The 20,013-nt window shown below is 46.6% G+C and overlaps 1 protein-coding gene across 3 annotated transcripts in view, besides 1 other annotated feature; it reads right to left on the bottom strand.

The window, feature by feature from the left end:
* Positions 1–20,013, bottom strand: part of Fstl4 (follistatin-like 4) — a 427,962-nt gene that overhangs the window by 295,708 nt on the left and 112,241 nt on the right. The gene's annotated exons all lie outside the window — the stretch shown is intronic.
* Positions 18,240–19,719: an enhancer, noted in NCBI's record as "VISTA enhancer mm1724". NCBI's record gives its function as "enhancer in: heart[4/5]" and the evidence as "EXISTENCE:transgenic organism evidence [ECO:0001131][PMID:17130149]".

Below are 20,013 nucleotides of genomic sequence, written 5' to 3'. Positions count from 1 at the left end.
TAATAATCAGTTACTTGAATTCCTGCCTTGAGTTCCCCAAGATGATGGACTGTTACCAGGAATTGTAAGCCAAACAAACCTTTCTCTATGTTGTTTTCTGTCTGGGCGTCTGGTATAGCAAAAGAGATGAGACGAGAATGCCAAGTGTAAGCTCCTTGCAATTACTGAGTAACCACTCTTGCTGCGGCCTCAGGAAAGATCCCATGGTTCAGGCCAGGCATGATTTGAAGGGCAACTTCACCAGAGGAACTTTCCTCTTGGCTTGTTTGTTTCTTGCTGTCAAAAAATTCAAAATATTACTCTGGACAGTAGCTATGAATTTTGGTTTTAAAAAAAAAATGAAACGTGACTGCCCCAGGTAGTGCTCTGTCTCTGCCCAGAAGATAATTTTATGAGGCGTTCTAGAATACCCTGTAGGGCCATGAAGAGGGCCCCGAGGCAGCCTCTATTGTAGGAACATTCTTTTCCCTTTACACGTGCTTCAGAACATGTAAGGAGTCAGAGGTCATGCTCACAGCTGGCTCTTGGGGATAGATTCTAAAGAAACACCTGCCTGGAGACTCATAGAGAAAGCAAGAGGGAGCCCTTGATGGGCAGGTAATGGCACCACATCCCAGGCAGGGAAGCCTTAACAGTTCCAACTAATTGGGAGGAGGGCCAGCCTGTGCTGGCAATGGCTAGATGCAGGAATATTGCAAATGAAGTGCAATTTAATTTCAGCTACTCAAAGTAGAAAGAAAGCAGGGCTAGGGCTTGCTGCTCTGCAGAGGTGTTAAGCCCACTCAGCGAAAGGGATTGGTGGCACATGGCAGGTGAGGATCCAGTCACTCCAGCATGGAAGCTGTACACGTGTTACTCTTCATGGGTAGGCTGAAGTCACTGACATTGTGCTACCCAGAGCCCCAGCAAGTGCCCTGAGCTCGTTTCTGGATCAAAATGTAGATATTAAGCCAGACATGAGGGTGTACATCTTATGACTTTAGAGTCTGGAGCAGGGGGATCAAGAGTTCAAAGCCAGGCTGGGTTACAGAGTAGGCCTTGTCTCAAAGATGAAGATTTAGACTTTGAACAAGGGAATTAAACTACAGATGTTTGCCTCAAGGGGCGAGGGCTACCTCAACCTCTCTATACGGGCACAATAGTGTGTCCAATGACTTCTCAGGAAAGTACACCCTCACTACTCAGATCAACAAATTCTCCTAGTGGGCTTTTTCCAGAAAACAAACTTCTCAGTATAGCACATTTCTATGTCCCCCAGTTCCAAGTTCCACTCTGGAGACTATTTTCTTTCTGTCAGGTTATGGGCATCATCTTGAGATGAACAGGAAGCCCTGGCTGCTGGGCAGCAGTGGCCACAGTTGGATTAGCTCATACTCAGGACCTATGGTCTCCATGAAAGACCTCAGTATGACATGGCCGCACAGAGAACAAGGAGTCAAATGTGTATGGGGGAGGGGTAGGAAGGAATCTGAAAGAAGAGGCACAGGCTATGAGAGAGGCCATCTGAAAAACCTTCAGGGAGAGACAGGCTGCAGAAGAGATGGAGATGAGGAAGGAGAGAAAAGGGAAGCAAGGGGGGGTGTGTGATTGATTTTTCAGAGGAGCAGAAAAGGGGACATGGTTTCAGCCAGCATTTCCTCACCCTATTTTGTCCTTTAGTTTCTTTAAAACGAACTCAATCACCAGCCATATCTGAAAATGCTTTTGAGGAGATAAATTGAAGAAAAATGTGTTCCCCTATGCAAATCCATCACCAACACAAGTTACTCTCGCTGACTTGTGTGAAGAAAAGAAAGACACTTCAGATGACTTGTTACTATCAAGTCACCAGACGGCTCTGGAAATGGCTCCTAGCCTGGGTTCCTCATCTAAGGCAAAGGTCTCATGGGACCAGGGGTCTGATGGGGTGGGTGGAAAGAAGGAGATCTGGACCACGCTGCCTTGGGCAGAAACGAATATACTGGAGAGCCACAAAATCAAGCAAGGGAATGTTATCTACATTTGGCTGATGGGGACACTGAGGCCCAGGGAATGCTGTGTAGCTATTTCCTCCTGGAGAGAAAAGGGGGGTTCCTCAGACTCAGGAAGGTTAGAAAGTAAGGTACACATATGTGTGTGTGGTGGTGTGAATAGGAATGGCTCCCATAGACTCCTGTGTCTGAATGCTTGGCTATGGGCAGTGACTCTATTAGGAGGCATGGCCTTGCTGGAGGAGGTGGTGTGTGGCCTTATTGGAGGAAGTGCATCACTATGGGGGGTGGGCTTTGCGAGCTCCTATGCTCAAGCTCTGCCCAGTGTGGAGTGCCAGTCCTCCTGACTGCCTTCAGATCAAGATGTGGAGCTCTCAGCTCCTCCAGTCCCACATCTGCCTGCACACTGCCATGTCCAGTCATGATGATAATGAACCAGACCTCTGAAACTGTAAGCCAGCCCCAAATTAAGTGCCCTTGTAAGAGTTGCCTTGGTCATGGTGTCTCTTCATAACAATATAATCCTAACTGCGTACAAGCAGTGAACAACTGCTAGAGAGAGAAGACTATTGCAGGTGGACCTGCTTTCTAATTGTGCAGGGAGCCCATGAATGACGGTTCCGTTGGTTATCACTCATGCCACAGTAGACTTTCTGATAATGCATCTGCCTTTGGGTCACTTGTGCTCCCACAAAAAACCCCAATCACCTTGTCACTTCACTAAGCAAGACTTGGGTGGAATCCTTTCTCTGGCATGTTGTTACTGCCCTATCTGGAGTGCAGCGACATTGTAATTATCTTGCCAGGAAAGCCATGAGAGAGAAATAAGTTCGCTCAAAATTAGGCAGCCAAGATGATGGGTATCTGGTGTCCTTGTGTGGCATGTGACACCAGCAGGAGTCCCTGCCATTGCCTCCCTGAAGGAATAATAGTGCCTAGCTTCATCAAGGGTTACAACTTGAATATAGTCTCCTTCCCAATAGTCCTGTCTGGGCCAGTGGGACTGATTCTGCATCTCACATGTACCAGTGTGCACACACAGAGAAGATGCAGCCACACTGGTGTGCACACACAGAGAAGATGCAGCAACACCTGTGTGCACACACAGAGAAGATGCAGACACGTGGGCATCTTATGCTGAGGGCATAAGGAAGGTCTAAAGGCACTGCTGGACCCACTGCTCTGGTACTGACCTTGGTCCTGACCTCCCATCTCCTTGTATGTTGTATGAACGTGGGGCCCCTTCCAGGAGTATGGAGTCCAGGACAGGTGCTCAAGATGAAGGGCAGGTCCATGTGATGTGGGCTGCAACTTGTTTGTACTCACTTCCTTCTGTACCTGAGCTGTCACCATCTTTCCTCACAGGTGATGAGGAGGGAGTTGAGGTGCAGCAGCAGTGGGGAGTCCCTCCGTGTGCACAGTCTGCCTCATGGTGAACTGTACTACAGTCTGTCTCCATGGCTTTGGGTATAATTCCTACCTTGAAGCTTTGGGCTTTTATTTCTTAAATATAACAGCCTCTCCTTCACAGGGTCACTGTAAGTGTTTTCTGAGCTATGGATGGAGCATCCTCACTTTCTTAATGCAGACTGACCCTGACACTGCTTAGCCAAGCCCTTCACACAGCTACTACGCAGGGCAGAATAAGCAGCTTGAGACTTTCCAATCTCAGATGCTGTGGGGGCTGTGTGATGGCTCCATCTCTGTTGTAGAGGACCTCAAGAGAATCTTCCCCATTGGACCTCCAATTTGCTTTATTAGAACCAAATGTTGATTTTCAGGTTCCATCAAGGACCATCTGGTTCAACACTGACACCTTGCAAATGAAGGTCTGATGTGCAAAGAAGAAAAATGGCTAATGCAAGGAGAGAGAAGCAACCAGCATTCAGACCTTTTATCACATCACACTTGTCTTTAAAAAGCTTGTCTATATGTGCACCATGTTCATGCAGGTGTCTATGGGAATCTGGAGGGCAGTTAAGAACCCCTAGAGCTGAAGTCCTAGGTAGCTGTGAGCTGCCTAGCAGGGGCACTGGGAACTGAACCCAGGTCCTCTGCAAGAACAGCAAGTGCTCTTAACCACTGAACTATCTCTCTAGGCACTCTAAAAGGTTCTTAAATTGTGGGTTGTAAATTATCATCAAAGAAAGGTTTCTGAATGCATGATGACCAACAATTAATCCAAAATCAAACATGTTAATGAATCTAAGCTGTTTCTGGCAGAGTTCACCTGTATAGGGCCATGTGACTTCACCGCAGCCTTGGTGTTGAACACATAACACGCACACTCACTCTTGCATTGTACATGCCTGTAATACACCACCAATAGATACTGCCTCAAATATCTGGGCTCAGATTGGACCTACTGTGTGTTATACATTATGGTGTTTTTTGCTATGTGTACAATGTCTTCTGTTCTTAGGGAAATATAATGGTTTAATTATGGAAAACAAAGACAATATTTTCCCATCAACATTCAATAGGTAAGATAGTTCCGAGCTGTAATGTGGTTGACAAACAAGGGCATCTATCTCATTAGTATGCACCTTTCTTTCCTCTTTAATAAGTGGTAAATTATGTGCACAGCAAAGAATTGTTTTGAAAGAATATTTATCAACAGATGTTTGATTCATTATTTTAAAGATTTTATTTTTTAATTATATAATTTGTGTATGGGTTTGTGTACACAAGTACAAGGCCAGGAGATGCCAGAAGAAGGGGTCTGATCATCAGGAGCTATAGTTGCTGTTTTAAGTTATGTGGTGTGGGTGCTGGGCATTGGCTTGAGGCTGTCTGTGAGAACAGTGTGCTGAGCCATCTCTCCAGCCTCAGTGTTTAATTTCACATCTAGGACTTACACTGGATGCCTGTAGTTAGATTACAATCCTTTGGATGGAAGGGGCTCACGAGTGGAAAGATGCGGACGCCCTGCCATTGTGACTGGGAGCTGATGGGATTGCCAACCCATGCTTTGTGGCTTTTAACTCATGTTTTATAATCTTCATCTTTGCTGACATTAGTCCCTCATATGATTTAGGATTTTTTTTTAAAGGCCAGAGGAAATGAGTCAGCTTCACTGAAGACCCTCCTGGCAGCAGGAAACGAACACAGACTGCTGACGGAGCACGTCCTCCTGCGCGTGCTATGGGAATTACAGGCTTATCTGGGTGAGAAAAAAAAAAGTTCCAAATATGCAGATTTGGAGAAAAGCTCCTAACCCAATGCCAAGTTTCTCTCTCAAGGAAAATTAAAACGAACAGAAAGACTCTCCCTGGAGTTGGGGTATTGATCAGGGTGCCAGACAAGTGAATATTTCCAAGGCTCCAGTTCTACAGGCTCCGTGGTGTCCAGCCCTCATCCAAGGCAAGGTGGTTTTATGCTTCCCGCAGTCTCTAGACCACTCACTAGCCTTATGCCCTGGCATCTGGGGACTGCCCATTCAATTCTTAGATTCCCATATCTCCAAAGCTCTGGCTATAAGCCTTGCCTGAAAACCACCCTGCCAACTGTTATGGGGTGGAGTGGGGACATGAGGGACCACACCAGCAATATAAACTGGGTTTAACTGGTGCTGGGGTGGGTTACCTTGGTCTGTCCTACCCTTTTCAGGGAGCCATTGCTTGGCAGGCTCAAAGTCCACAGGAAGCCCCAATCCTGAGCTTCGGAAACGAGGGCTGAGATCCCTGGGGAGCCCTTCTCAGCCGAGCTCCCTGTAGAATCCCTGCCTGGCCTTGCCATGACTGAAGCCGGCTTCCTACTCCGAGGTTTCCACGGAGCTGGACATTGCACTGGAGTCATGAATTACATGAGCAAGTGAGAGCTGGCCAAGGCATCAATGCTGCACTAAATGGATACCCAAGAGGCACGCAGAGAGATAGGAAAGATATTTTTGCATGCTCTGGAGGTCTAGAGAATTAGGGATTTCCCAGGTGATGGTTTCTACAGCTTCTGCCTGCCCCGGGAGACCTCCGCACTGGATTATTCTGCCTAAGACAATTCTTACGATCATGTCTTCTTACAATGCTGGGCTGTACAGATGTGTAATTTCACTTCCCTGAAAGCTTTCCACATCCAGTCCAGCACAGGAGTGACTTGCCTGGCTGCTGGTGTCAGTGTCGTGACGACTGTCCCCAACAGATGTAATGAAAACTGAGTCCTACACTCCAAAGCCATTTCCAGGCATTTCTGGATACCTTGCCAGCACAGAGAACACAGAGAGGCAGGGGGAGCTTCGGAAGATGGACTGTTTCTACATCTGCGTCCTTAGACCTCATGAGACTCTAAGCACAGATTTTGATCAATGCTATTGCCGTCTATCTGGGTGAAACCAGCTCTGATGATGAGATGCTGACATCCCTTGGCAGACTGGTGCTTGGTTTCTGTACATTTGTCTCTTGCAACACTGAGAAGGAAGCCCACGGCTGCTGAGGAAAGGCGTCCATGCTCTTTCAGCATGCTGCTCTGGCACTCTGAGGGTGTGGGCACCATGGCACACCCGGTGCCCAGGCTTTTATCAGCGTGGAAAGTGAGGTATTTTCCCTCTTCTCAGTCCTGGAATCACAGGTTACTCTGAGTCAATATTTTGACAGTGTGCCTGTAAACAACTCTCTCCTTTCTGAGGCAGAAAAGCAAACATATCCATAGTGAATAAACACAGAAGACAGGGTGTCTCATGTCTGGGCTGCAGCATCCACACAGGAACCTATCCAGGGACCACATTCCAGCAACGCAGAGTAGACCACTTACACACAGACTGGCTATGTGCGGCAGCCTCCTGCCTAACTGTAGGTCCCCAAAAGCCCCATTTTCAGCCTCTTCTCCCATGGTCCTCTCCAGATGCGCCAATTACTACCTTTACTGGGCTCTATTGCTGATGTCACAGCAGAACCCAGACCTGTCACGGGCACCTGCGCTAGGTGACATGCCCCTAGAGCTTCTATGATGGCAGAAGCTGTGAGTGTCCCCCTCATGCCCCCATTTCTGTCAAAGTAGCAGTTCCTGTGGGCCAGGCCTTGGTAGGAAACCAGGACTCAGGCAGGCAGGCAGGCAGCCAGCATAGACTGTGTAGGTGGAGAGAAAGCATAAAATCACGGATGGAATCTTAACAGGACTCTGGGAAGTTGGAGAGAACCTTAAAAGCTTCATTTATTTTGCTCAAAATGAGACTTCAATGCACAGGCTCTAAAATGCTCACTTCAGCCTTTATCAGCCTCTGAGTGTTGTAGTTCTTCGTGAGCAGGACTATGAAGAGGGCGTCCAGGGGACCGAAGCTTCCTTAAACGCTCTCTTGCTGAAGATAGGTGTGAGAGAATACTGTGTGCCACTCACTGTGTTAGAACCAGAGTCCTCTCGGTAGGCAGCCCTGGGAACACAGAGCCCAGGGGAAGAGATTTCTAGTGACGTCTGTTGACACGTGTACATTCCCTATTTATAGGAAATGCCATAGTCATCATACGTGGGTATCTAGATGGGAGTATAGGGGTTTCTTTTTACATGTGTGTGCTCCTGTGTGTTCAAGTACACACATGCGCATGAGTGTGTGGAAGCCACAGACAAGGCTGAGAGTCATTCCTCAGATGCCTTTGATCTTTCTCTCAACATAGGGTCTTCCACTGGCTTGGAGCTTACCTAGGGGTCTAGGCTGACCAGGAAGACACAGAGATTTACCTGGTTTTGCCTTCTCACTGTGCCTGGCCTTTTTTTTTTTTTTTTTTTTTACAGTTTTACGATTCTGGAGTTTAAATTTATATATACTCATATGGCAAACACTCTGAGCAATCTCTCATCTCTCAAGACCTAAAATCAACAAAACTCACTCACTCTCTCTCTCTCTCTCTCTCTCTCTCTCACACACACACATACACACACACACACACACACACACACACACACACACACCTTATTCCCACCATTAATAAACTTATAATAATGCTGATCAATTAGAAAGAATGCCAGCTGTTAGGTGTACCACTCAGCCACAGGCCGCTGACCATCTACACCTCAGTCCCCCTCAAGGCTGTTTATAAAGCACACAGACATCTTCTAGGCAGCTCTCTTCTAACCCCAGTGGGTGGTGACTTGGAGCAAATCTCTCAGGGCATCCCATCATTTGAACAGTCATCTCCTGGTTACAATTACATTACTGGGTCCAAGGGGCCCGAGAGGTAAGGAGAATCACCCTTATAATATAGTTATTTGTTTGAGCTACTCAAGCAAAAGCCAGATGCATATCATCATGGCTGTGAGGCTATGTGTCTGGGAAAGCACCTATAAGCCGCAGTTACCAGCTGCTTCCCCTAATCCCACCCAGAAATCAGGCAACCTCCCAGGGTTTCCGTTCAGTTTAAAATGCGCTGTTCGTAATAGTGACAACTTACATTTGCTTCAGTGAAGCACACTCTTAACACGGTTTTAAATTCCTTCTGTGGCTGAACACAGGCTCAGATGACTAATCCCGTGTTGGGGATTTGGAGCCTCTGACATATTGCCAAGGCTTGCCACTGTGAACAGCTCTGCAGTCCCTTTGAAGTCCCTGAGGAAGCAAAGCTACACCCCACCCCCTCACCTCCCTCCTGCTACATACATTTTTAGCTGGATGAGAGGATTCTGTGAGAGGAGACCCACACCCTGCCATCTCAGATTTTGATCTTCATTTATTCTGCCAACCAATGTATACTGAGAGAGTCCTCTGTGGAGCATCTCCTTATGGCTGCCCCGCAGAGGTGAGTGGATTTCTGTGTCCTCAGTTCTCCCGGGGCCAGTCTGAAGCTTTGCAGGTGGAAGGCAAACTGCTCCCCTGAATACTCTCTTGCTCTTCTCAGAGACAGACAGTGAGGGGGTGGGCAGGAGGACAAGGAGATTGTCTGGAATTCTATTCTGAGTCTCAATCATCATTAGTAGAGGTCTTATTCCTCCATCATTTCCTACCCCTGTCTCTGCAGTCTTCTTGCTTTTGTTCCCATTAGCCCATCTGTCCCTCCCAGGGCCCCTGAAAGGGCAACCCAGCCCTCACTTTGTAAAGACAAGTTTCACAGTGGTCAGCATGTCTCAGGTTCCAGGACCATTAACCCTCATTGCTAAGATGGAGACTCAAGTGTACTGAGCCCTGGTCTTGGGCATAGCATGTGCCTGGGCTCTGAAGAGAGAGTGATGGGAACAAGGTGACAGGTTCAGGTCTGTCTCCAAAACCAACCCAACCCAACCCTTCCTCATCCTTTACACAATGCCCCACAGCACAGAGTGTGGCCTGTAACACTGCAGCAGATGTGACTAGAGTTTGTCCTTCGTGGCAACAAGACCTCAGCTTTCCACCTCTGGGGCTGTCGTGCCCTCTGGGGTAAGGAGTTCAGCACGGAAAACCACACAGTAATGAAGGAGTGCATTTTCCAAGCTTGGGTTCTCAAGCTCTTTTACAAAACAGCCGTGGTTTTTTTGTTTGTTTGGTTGGTTTTGTTTTTCGTTTTTTTGTTTTTTGTTTTTTAAATGTGATTGACACATTACCCTCTGAGAATATACAAGCTGATGATAGAAGAACCAAACATTTCCAAGAACAAAATTTCCTAGTGACTAATGCTATTCTCTAACCTTTCTGGAAGGAGTGGATGATTGTAGGTGAGAGGATAACTCAGCATAATTAAATTCCCCAAAGGGAGAGAGCAAGTGGGCCCAACAGTGGGAGGCCCTCCAGCTGTCCTCAAGACTACAGATTCCAACAAGACTTCTGTTTGCTTCATAAAAACCTGTGTTTTAACTTTGGGATTTGCTTGACATCTAGACAGGGAGGAGATAAAAGGGAGCCTCTGACTGCCACGTAATTTTAGTCAGTTGCAGATGAAACACAGCCATCACTCAAAGTGGGGACCCCATTCCCGGGGAAGATGAAAAGAGAGGGCAGGCAGAAAGTAGTGAGTGCAGTGAGGATGTCTGGAGTCCTAGCTACAAGCGCCTGCTGGGGGAGGGGAGAGACAGGAGGGGGGCGGGGCCGACAGAAAGGCACAGGTGCAGCTAGAGAATGAAGGTGGCTGGGGGGATGGGAGGGGAGGCCCAGGAGGGAAAGTGAGCAACTTGTTACACATTTTACAATGTTAAGAAAACAAAAAGTAGCAGCAAACTTTCCATTGCTGTTGATTTGGAGCACAGAGATGATCGTCTTCCTGTCTGAAGCAGGAAGTGGGCTGCATTATAACAGGCCTCACCCTAGCCCCTTATTCAGCTCATCATCATTCAGGTACTGCCTGATTTTGGACCCAGCTTGATGACCTGAGTTTGATCCCTGGGAGCCCCATAGCAGAGGAGAGAACTGACTCTTACAAGTAGTTCCCTGACCTCCACAAATGCACCCCAGCATGCTCCTGCCCGCTACATAACACACACACACACACACACACACACACACACACACACACACACACACACACACACACACAATTGTAAAGATTCAAAACCTTCAAAACAGGAGAAAAATGGAACAGGTGTATCACAGACACCTGATGGCTAATAAGGGCTCAGTTTTAAGTCAGCCAATGAGGCAATTCTCTGAAGGGCACATTTTAAAAACACATAGGTACCAGATCCCCTCCCACACCAAGAGTCAGCTTGAATCCCAGGAGGTCTATCATAACCAGGCACACAGGAGACACACCCCCACCCCAATAACTGGCCTAACTGGGACCCCCAGGGGAGCCAGAGGATGCAGAACCTATCTGCGCTGCTGGAGACACACCATCCTTCTGGTCCATGACTGTGCCTAGGAGCAGTAGCCCACACCCAGACCTATCAGAATCACACAAAACTTCTCAACCTGGGACTCTAAAAGCCAGCAGATCTTGTACAGATGTCACATAGACCCCAGGAGAATACAATCCCTATCAAAATTTCAAGGCAATTCTTCAGAGATAGAAAGAGCAATTCTCAACCTCATCTAGAAGAACCAACAACCCAGGATAGCAAAAACAATTAACAATAAAAGAACCAGGAGAATCACCATCCCTGACCTCAAACTGTATTACAGAGCAGTAGTGATAAAAACAAACAAAACAACAACAACAAAAAAACAAAAACAAAAACAAAAACTGTATGGTATTGGTACAGAAATAGACAGGTAGATCAGTGGAATAGAATTGAAGACCCAGAAATCAACCCACATACCTATGGTCACTTGATCTTTGACAAAGAAGCCAAAACCATACAGTTGTAAAATGACAGCATTTTCAAGAAATGGTGCCCCCCCCCCCCCAAAAAAAAAAAAGCTAAGCGGCACGCCTTTAATCCTAGCATTTGGGAGGCAGAGGCAGGCAGATTTCTGAGTTCAAGACCAGCCTGGTGTACAGAGTGAGTCCAGGCCAGCCAGGGCTACACAGAGAAACCTTGTCTCAAAAAATACAAAAACACACCCCCCCCCCCCAAAAAAAAAAAAGAAAGAAAGAAAAAAGAAAAGAAATGGTGCTGGTCTAACTGCATGTAGAAGAATGCAAATTAATCCATTTTTATCTCCTTGTACAAAGCTCAAGTCCAAGTAGATCAAGGACCTCCACATAAAACCTATTAGATATGCTGAATCTAATAGAAGAGAAAGTGGGAAAGAGCCTTGAACATATCGGCTAAAGGGAAAATTCCCTGAACAAAACACCAATGGCTCAGGCTCTAAGATCAACAATTGACAAATGGGACCTCATGAAACTGAAAACCTTCTGTAAGGCAAAGGACACTGTCACTAAGAAAATGGCAACCTACGGACTGGGAAAAGATCTTTACCAACCCTACATCTGATAGAGGGCTAATATTCAAAATATACAAAGAATTTAAAAGGTTAGACTCTAGAAAACCAAATAATTCAATTTAAAAATGAAGTACAGAGCTAAACAGAGAATTCTCAACTGAGGAATCTCAAACGGCTGAGAAGCACCTAAAGAAATGTTTAACACCCTTGGTCACCAGAGAAATGCAAATCAAAATGACCCTGAGATTCCACCCTACAGCAATCAGAATGGCTAAGATCAAAAATTCAGGTGACAGCAGATGCTGGTGAGGATGTGGAGAAAAAGGAACACTCCTCTATTGCTGGTGGGATTGCAAGCCGGTACAATCACTTTGGAAATCAATCTGGATGTTCCCCAGAAAATTAGAAATAGTTTTACCTGAAGACCTAGCTATACCACTACTGGGCACATACCCAAAAGATGCTCCAACATATAACAAGGACACATGCTCCACTATGTTATAGCAGCCTTATTTATAATAGTCAGAAGCTGGGAACAACCCAGATGTCCCCTAACAGAAGAATAGTACATTTACACAATGGAATACTACTCAGCTATTAAAAACTTCATGACTTCATGAAATTTGTAGGCAAATGGATAGAACTAGAAAATATTATTCTGAGTGAGATAACCTAGACCCAAAAGGACATACATGGTTTGTACTCACTGATAAGTAGATATTAGCTCAAAAGTTCAGAATACCCATGATACAACTCAGAGAGCATATGAAGCTTAACAAGAAGGAAGGCCAAAGTGTGGTTGTTTCAAACACACTTAGAAAGGGGAACAAAATAATCCCAGGAGTCAGAGAAAAGGAGGGACCTGGGTAGAGGAGAGAAGGGGGAGGGAAAAGGGGGGCAGGAATAGGTATGGGAAGAGACTTCTCAGGAGAGAAGTCCAGAGGGTCAGGAGTATAAATAGAAATAAGTAGCAGGGGCGGGGAGGGAACTTGAGGAACCACTAGAAAGTCCCAGACACCAGGGATGCAAGAGGCTCCCAGGACCCAATGGGGATGGCATTAGCTGAAATACAGAACAGCATGGAGGTAGAACCTGAAGAGACCACCTCAAGTAGATAGACACGGCCCCCAGTGGAGGGATGGGGCCACCCACCCATCTCAAAAATTATAACCCAGAACTGTCCCTGTCTAAAGGAAATGCAGGGACAAAAATGGAGCAGAGACTGAAGGAGAGGCCATCCAGAGACCGCCCTACCTTGGGATCCATCCCATCTGCAGACACCAAATCTTGACACTATTGCTGATGCCAAGATGTGCTTGCAGTCAGGAGCCTGGCATGGCTGTCCTCTGGCAGGCTCTGCCAGCACCTGACTCAGACTGATGCAGATACAGCCAACCACTAGGACCCCAATGGACAAGTTAGGGGGAGGGCTGAAGGAGCTGAAGGAGATTGCAACCTCACAGGGAGAACAACAGTATCAACTAACCGGACCCCTCCTGCTACATATGTAGCAGAGGACTGCCTAATCTGGCATCAGTGGGAGGGGAGGCCCTTGATCCTGTGGAGGCTTGATGCCCCAGAGAAGGGCAATGCTAGAGGGGTAACGCAAAAGTGGGTGGATGGGGGAGGGAACACACACTTAGAGGCAAAGGGAAGGAGGACGGGGTGAGGAGGTTGAGGAGGGGAGAGTGGGAAGGAGGATAATAACACTTGAAATGTAAACAAATGATTAATAATTTTTTAAAAACCCACATAGGTAGAATTCTACTGGAGATACTGCTCCCTCAGGACTGCACACCCACATTCTTGGGACCTTTGAATATAATGAGATACTGAACTCATTAATGTTCTTGTTGTCATGACAGAAAATGTGAGAAAAGCAACTTAGGAGAGCTGGCTCACTGTTTGAGGATGTGTTGGTCAATCCTGGCAGAAAAGGCCTTGAGGAGCATGGAGTGTGCTGGCCACCTGAGTCCATAGTCAGGACACAGGAAGGAGAAAGGGGCGATGTTGCTGCTCAGCTCCCGGTTCCCATTTTAGTCAGCCTGGGATCTGTGACTCCAGGCCACTTAGCGGTACTGCTCATATTCAGGGTGGCTCTTCCTTCCTCAGTGAAGCCTCTCTGGAAACTCCCTTCGAGACAGTCCTGGAGGTGTGTCTCCTAGGCAACTCCAAATCTTGTCAAGGTGACAATCGACATTTGTCATCACCAACACCGTTCCTGTGATTAAACTGTTATGTAGCATGGCTAGGAGGGGCTTTGTAGTTTTCATAAAGATAGATATGCTGAGAAGTTATCCAGCTGCTAATGTGACTTTATTTGGAAATAGAATCTTAGTATTGCAGATATTGAGACAATCCCTTCCTGGGACAAAAATCCCTGAGATAAGCAACTTATAAGGAAGAGGCGTTTGTTTGAGTTTATTGGTCACAGGTTTTAGTCGTTGCTCATGTAGCCATACTGCTCTGGGTCCATGACCAGGGAGAATGAAGTAGAGAGAAAAATACATTACCTCTTGGTGACATGGTAGCAACAAGAGGAAGGAGTCTACATCCTAACTTCCTCCCACTGGGCCCTGACTAAGACCACAGGCTGGTGGACTTTCTGTTGCTGGGATAAACTATCTTGACAAAATCAACTGAAGGGAGAAAGGTCTATTTCTACCCACAGCTCTTGGTTATATTCTGTCATAGCAGGGACACCAAGGTGGCGGGAGCTTGAGGCAGCTGCTGACATCACATCCATAGTCAGGAGCAGGGAGGGACGAATGCATGCAAGCTCAGCGCTCAGCTCATCCGATGCCCTTCATATGGTCCAGGAAACGATGCTGCCTACTTTCAGGCTGGGTCTTCCCATATCAATGAAGGCACTCAGGACCATCCCCGCAGATATGCCCATAGACAGTCTAATCTAGACAACCCTTTATTTGACTCTCTTCCCGTGTGATTGCAGGCTGTGTCAAGTTGGTAATCAGAACTAAACATGACTGTATGCCTTTACCACAGGGGATGACATTGTGAGAAAGTTAAGCTCTGACCATAGCATTAGGGAAGGTGATGTCATCAGGGTGGGCCCATGTAAGCAGTGGGAGATGTGGGCTCAGAAAGGGAGAGAGAATACAAAGGGACAACTGCATTCAAGACAGAGGCAGTCACTGGAATGATGTTGCCACAACCCAGAAACACTCCGTCCTGGGGAGAGGAAGAAGAAGAGGAAGACCCCTAGACAGATGCTCTGGAGAGAACACTCAGTTTTGGCCTTTAGCCTATAGTACTATGGAAAAGTAGCCATCAATGCTCTAAGCTTAGGGCAGGCCCAGGACACTACTGCAGGTACGGGACCAGACAAGGAAATTGTTCGGGGCCTTCTCCAGCTAGGGGCAGAGAGGAACAGAGAGATCAGTATCTCTGCGGGGCATGTGGCAGAAGACATTGGGATGTTAAGGAATATAGCAGCTCTATAGCAGCTCTATCAGCCAGCAAAAAAATTGGGGACTTTAGTCCTGTTGTCATGAGAGGCTGAAATCAGTCAGCACTCGGCAGTAGGGCACAGAGGTGAGCTTGCCCCTTGAACCTCGAGAAAGAGCCCACGGATGCCTAAGCCAAGAACAGCACTGAACTGGCCAAGACACTTATTAAACTAGAGCAGCTTCAAGAGCCCACGTTTGTGCTAGGTCCCCAAGTGTGTAGTCATCTGTCTGCAGGGCACAGAGAGCCCACGCTGAGACGAAGACAGGTCCATGACTCAAGGATCTCTTTACCCTGAAGGGCTGATGATTTAAAAGCAAATCAGATAATTTCAAGACATAAATCAAAACGATCACGGATAACTGCCTCTCACGGTTCCCAGGGAAAGGAAACCACACCCGACACCAGAAACAAATACAGAGGTTGGTCACAGACAACAGCATGCGGGTAAATATTTAACAATCTGTTATCTGTGAAAAGGAACAGGTCATTTTCAAAGCCCCGATTCATAGCACTTGCCAGTGACCATGTGTGAATGGCTCCTGGCATGGCCACATGCAAACAACAGGCTCAGAAAATTCCCAAAGATGGGGGGCAGTAAGCACCCGTGAGCCAGCAGGTGCTGGCTGCAGCACAAAGCTAAATGGCGAGAGCTGTCACCAACAGTTGACTTCAGATGAGCCCGGATGGATAGACACGAGGAGGGGCAGCCAAGACACATCCTACCTCCCCCTCCCAAAGTACAGAGGTGCTGCCTCCCTAGACCACCTCAGCCCAGACCGATTCAATCACTTGTTACTTCTTCTGATGTCTGCTTGCTGATCTCAAACTCTCAACCTTTCACCCAGAATACATGCTTCATTTCAGTCTGCAAAGACAAGACATCTTCTCTCCAACTCCACATCCAACTCAGCCCCCATCATCCCTTGGCCTCTGAAGACCTGGTCCTCCCATGTCTCCCTATTTCAGCATCTGGTGCTTCTGTCCAAAGGCAAACGGTAGGAATCTAGGACACAGCTCCAGTGTGGCTTTTTCTTTTCCTTTCCCCATTGCCAGTGAGGCACTGGGGTTCAACAGCGTGCTCCTCAAACACAGAAGAGCATAGATACTGACCGGCAGTTCTCCATCTATCTTATCCCAATCCTCCAGAATGGGTCATCTAGATTATAGTGGTGGCCTCCTGACTCAGCTCCTCATAGCCACTCATCTATCCCTATTCTGTACAATAGAATGACCACACAGAACTGCACACCTACTCTTTCCAGCCATATCCATGATTGAAACCTGCTTGTCAATTCTCTCATTCGAAGCCCCCTATCCTAGACCATAGCCACTCATGCAGTCCTTGCCACATCTCCTGTGTTACCTTGTTTCAGATATTTCCTCCTCCTGCCTGTGCGGTTGGCTTTTCCTTTCCACTTCCTCCTGCCTGAGCTCTTGGCCAACTCCCCTGCTGCTCTTCTCCAGGGCTCTGCCTGGTCAGCCAGGCCTCAGCTTTCAGCCCTGAGCATTAATAGCTAAGAATCTTTCTGATTTCCTAAGACTATTGGGTGCCCAGGACCCCCTGTTCATCTGCTTCACAGCTCTTATCCCAATTATAATCACTCATTTATAGAATAATTTAATGCCTACCCCCTCTCTGAAAAAAATATATTATATATATATATGTACATATATATGTATATATAGTTTATGTATGTGCCTGAGTGCATGCATGTGTATCATATGTGTACAACATCTATGGATATCAGAAGAGGGCATCAGCTCCTCTAAAACCAGAGTTACAGGCAGTTGTGAACTGGCCTGTGGAAGCTGGAAACCAAGTCTAGCAAATGCCCTTAGCCACTGAGTGGGATCCCCTTCTCTTGGATTGAAAGAGGGCATGGCACTGTAAGCCAAGCTGTTGCTTTGTTGTGGTGCTACGATGACTTTTCTCTGCAGAGGTCACATAAGAAATATAGAATTAAGTACAAAACCTGAAGTCAGATGGAAATATACAGAAAGATTTCAGTTGTGGAAACAATATAAATGTTTATTAGACTAGGCCGGGGACAGATAGAACGGCAACAAACACTAAGTCTTGTTGATGGGATACCAAGGAAAAGACAAGAGGGAGGAGAGGGTGTGTGTGTGTGTGTGTGTGTGTGTGTGTGTGTATTCATACGTATGGATGGGACTACATGCCATAGCATTTGTATGGAGGTCAGAGGACAAGCAAGGTGTCAGAACTTGCCATCCCTCTGGTTAAGACAGGGTCCCCTTGTTTTCTGCCTCACACTCCAGGCCAGCTGGCTCAGGCACTTTCAGGGACGCACCTGTTTCTGCCTCCCATCTCCCCATAGAAGTGTGGGGATTACAGAAGCTCACGCTGTGTGCTTGGCTTTTTCATAGGTTCTGGGGATTCAAACTCAGGATCTCACACTTGCATGGTAGCATTTTTATCCACTAAGCCATCTTCACTGTCCCACAACTAGTTCTGTCTTCCTCTGTCTATGAAGTTATGAATTCAGTTTTTTATAAGAAAGGGTTTTGTCTTTATAATCAGAAAAAAAAAGAGTATTATGTGAGGCATCACATCGAGGCTAAGGAACAGACGAATCTGTCCTGCCTTCATTCCACAGTGACCAGCAGGTCGCTCACTGGACACATGTGTCCTCCCAGCACACCTGTGGCGGCAGCAGGTTCCTGCAGGCAGACATCTGGGTCCCAGAAGGTACCTGTCACATTAGGTGCCTGAGACAAGATTTTCTTCCCCGAGTCTAACTGGGCCCCAATGACAAACAACAGGTACAGAAAGCCCAGCCTTGCAAATCTGCTTAATCAAAGCCCAAGGGAGAGCCTTTGCCATTAAGCAGGGTTTTTATTTCCTTCGGGATGAAGATATTTTAGAATAAATTTCTCTCTTATTCCAAAGAATGAATTCTTAAAAGAGAGGACACATTCCCTACACACATTGCCCACAGCTGCCTGGCTTTTTTTTTTTTTTTTTTTTACCAGTAGATGAGAAACAGCAACTCTACCATCTCTGTGATAAATTAAGGCTCCTACTAGCAGACGGAGCAACGGAAGGTTGTTTGTAACATTAATACTCCCGGGGCCTGAAATCACGGCATCGGGGCTGCATATCAACGTCTGGCAGAAACAAATCAGTTGCAAGATAAAATCCAATAAACTACATCTCTGCTCGATGCCCATCAAACATACCCATCTTACTTGCTTGGGAATATATCTTTCAGATTGGTTTATTTAAGGCGAGACAACTGCCAGATCCCAGACAGCGGGGCAGCTGGGCCGCCTGCCAATCCCAAGCAGGTGTGGGGTCTCTTCCTGGTGCTTGGAGAAAGACCTTTAGTTTCAGGAAGTCTTTATTAGAAGGGAAGTCATTGTGGCTATCACTCAAACTCACCTCTTTGGTAAAATGCTGATAAAATACGTGCGTGCGTGCGTGTGCGTGTGTGTGTGTGTGTGTGTGTGTGTGTGTGTGTGTGTGTGAGAGACTCTATTTGATTATCCAGGGATTTATGACTCAGCAGATTTATACCCTGACCCAGCTATAAAGTTTGGCCTAAGGTAGACCCTAACCACAGATTCAGCCAAGTCAGAATCTACTGAAGCCAGAGGTGAAAAACTGTCTGACAGCAGGTGACCTTGAGCCAGGGTTGAAGTAAAGACACAGAAGAGTTGCAGAAGCCATTATTAGCTTCCTGACTAGCCCAGATGACTTGATTCTATCAACCTGTCACCCTGAAAGGCCGACAGCTCAGTCCTAGAGGAAAGAACAAAGCCACAGATAAGATTTCAAGGGTTGAGCAGAGCAGACTGGAAACTCAATTTGGTGGACAAGAAGGGGAGGAGAGCGAAGCTCTGGTTTCTGATTCCCCCATGAGTTCAGATAATTCATGGGCCCAATAACTCACATATGCATATATACAAAAGTTCATACATACTCATGGTATATATCATATCATATCATATCATATCAATGTGTGCCCACACACTCGTGAGTGTGAAATTCCAGAGACTTGTGGAAGTCTGTTTTTCCTTCCATCACGTAGTTCCTGGAGATTGAATAAAGCTCACTGAAGTTCTGCTTAGAAGATTCCAGAAGCCTAGGGTAGGTGAGGGACAAGATGGGCAGGACACCAGCATGTTTCTTCAGTAAATGGGGATGTATCTACTGGGACCTGGAGAATGCCCACACAGAGGGCATTAACTGAATGAATAACTAAATGGCAGAGCAGTGCTCACATCTTGAAAATCATGTCAGACTTCTCTACATTATTCCCTCGGAGAGGGAGCCATCTTGATGGCCACTTTGAACCACTCTTTATCATGGTTCTCTTAGCTGAGAAGCAAGGGCTGAGTTGCCCAGTGTTGTTATGTGCGTGGTTGTGAGAAGAAGGATCGCTGAACATCGGAGAATTGAGATGGGCTGAGAATCAGGTTGAAAACAAGTTCACTTCCCCATCTCTGATCCCAGGGCCCCAAACAGTGTTTGGCACAAGTGAGGCCATTTGATAAGCATTTGTTGGATAAATATTTGCAGGAGGAGTGACAGGCAAGGTGGCTGAACAAACAACACACATTGCAATAGGGTTCACCGAAAATAAATTAGGCAGGCTTAGGACAATCAGGCAATACAAATATTAAAGTTTTTTTTGTTGTTGTTTTTGTTTTAATAAATATGAATAAAGCAGCCCAGTGCTCTATTTAAGGTATTCCCTTGTAAAAGGCTGGAAAAATTCAGGCACTTTGGCTACTTCCTAAGGTCAACCAGAAGGCTTCTCTGAAGGAGCTCAGGATCCATGTTTGCCAACTAAGTGGGTAGTGCCCCCCTCTGTCTCAAATTAAAGCAGA

This window comes from Mus musculus, chromosome 11, assembly GCF_000001635.26.
Source record: "Mus musculus strain C57BL/6J chromosome 11, GRCm38.p6 C57BL/6J".
Taxonomy (NCBI): domain Eukaryota; kingdom Metazoa; phylum Chordata; class Mammalia; order Rodentia; family Muridae; genus Mus; species Mus musculus.
The sequence above is the reverse complement of the archived record's forward strand: the minus strand, read 5'-3'. Positions and strand labels throughout refer to the sequence as shown.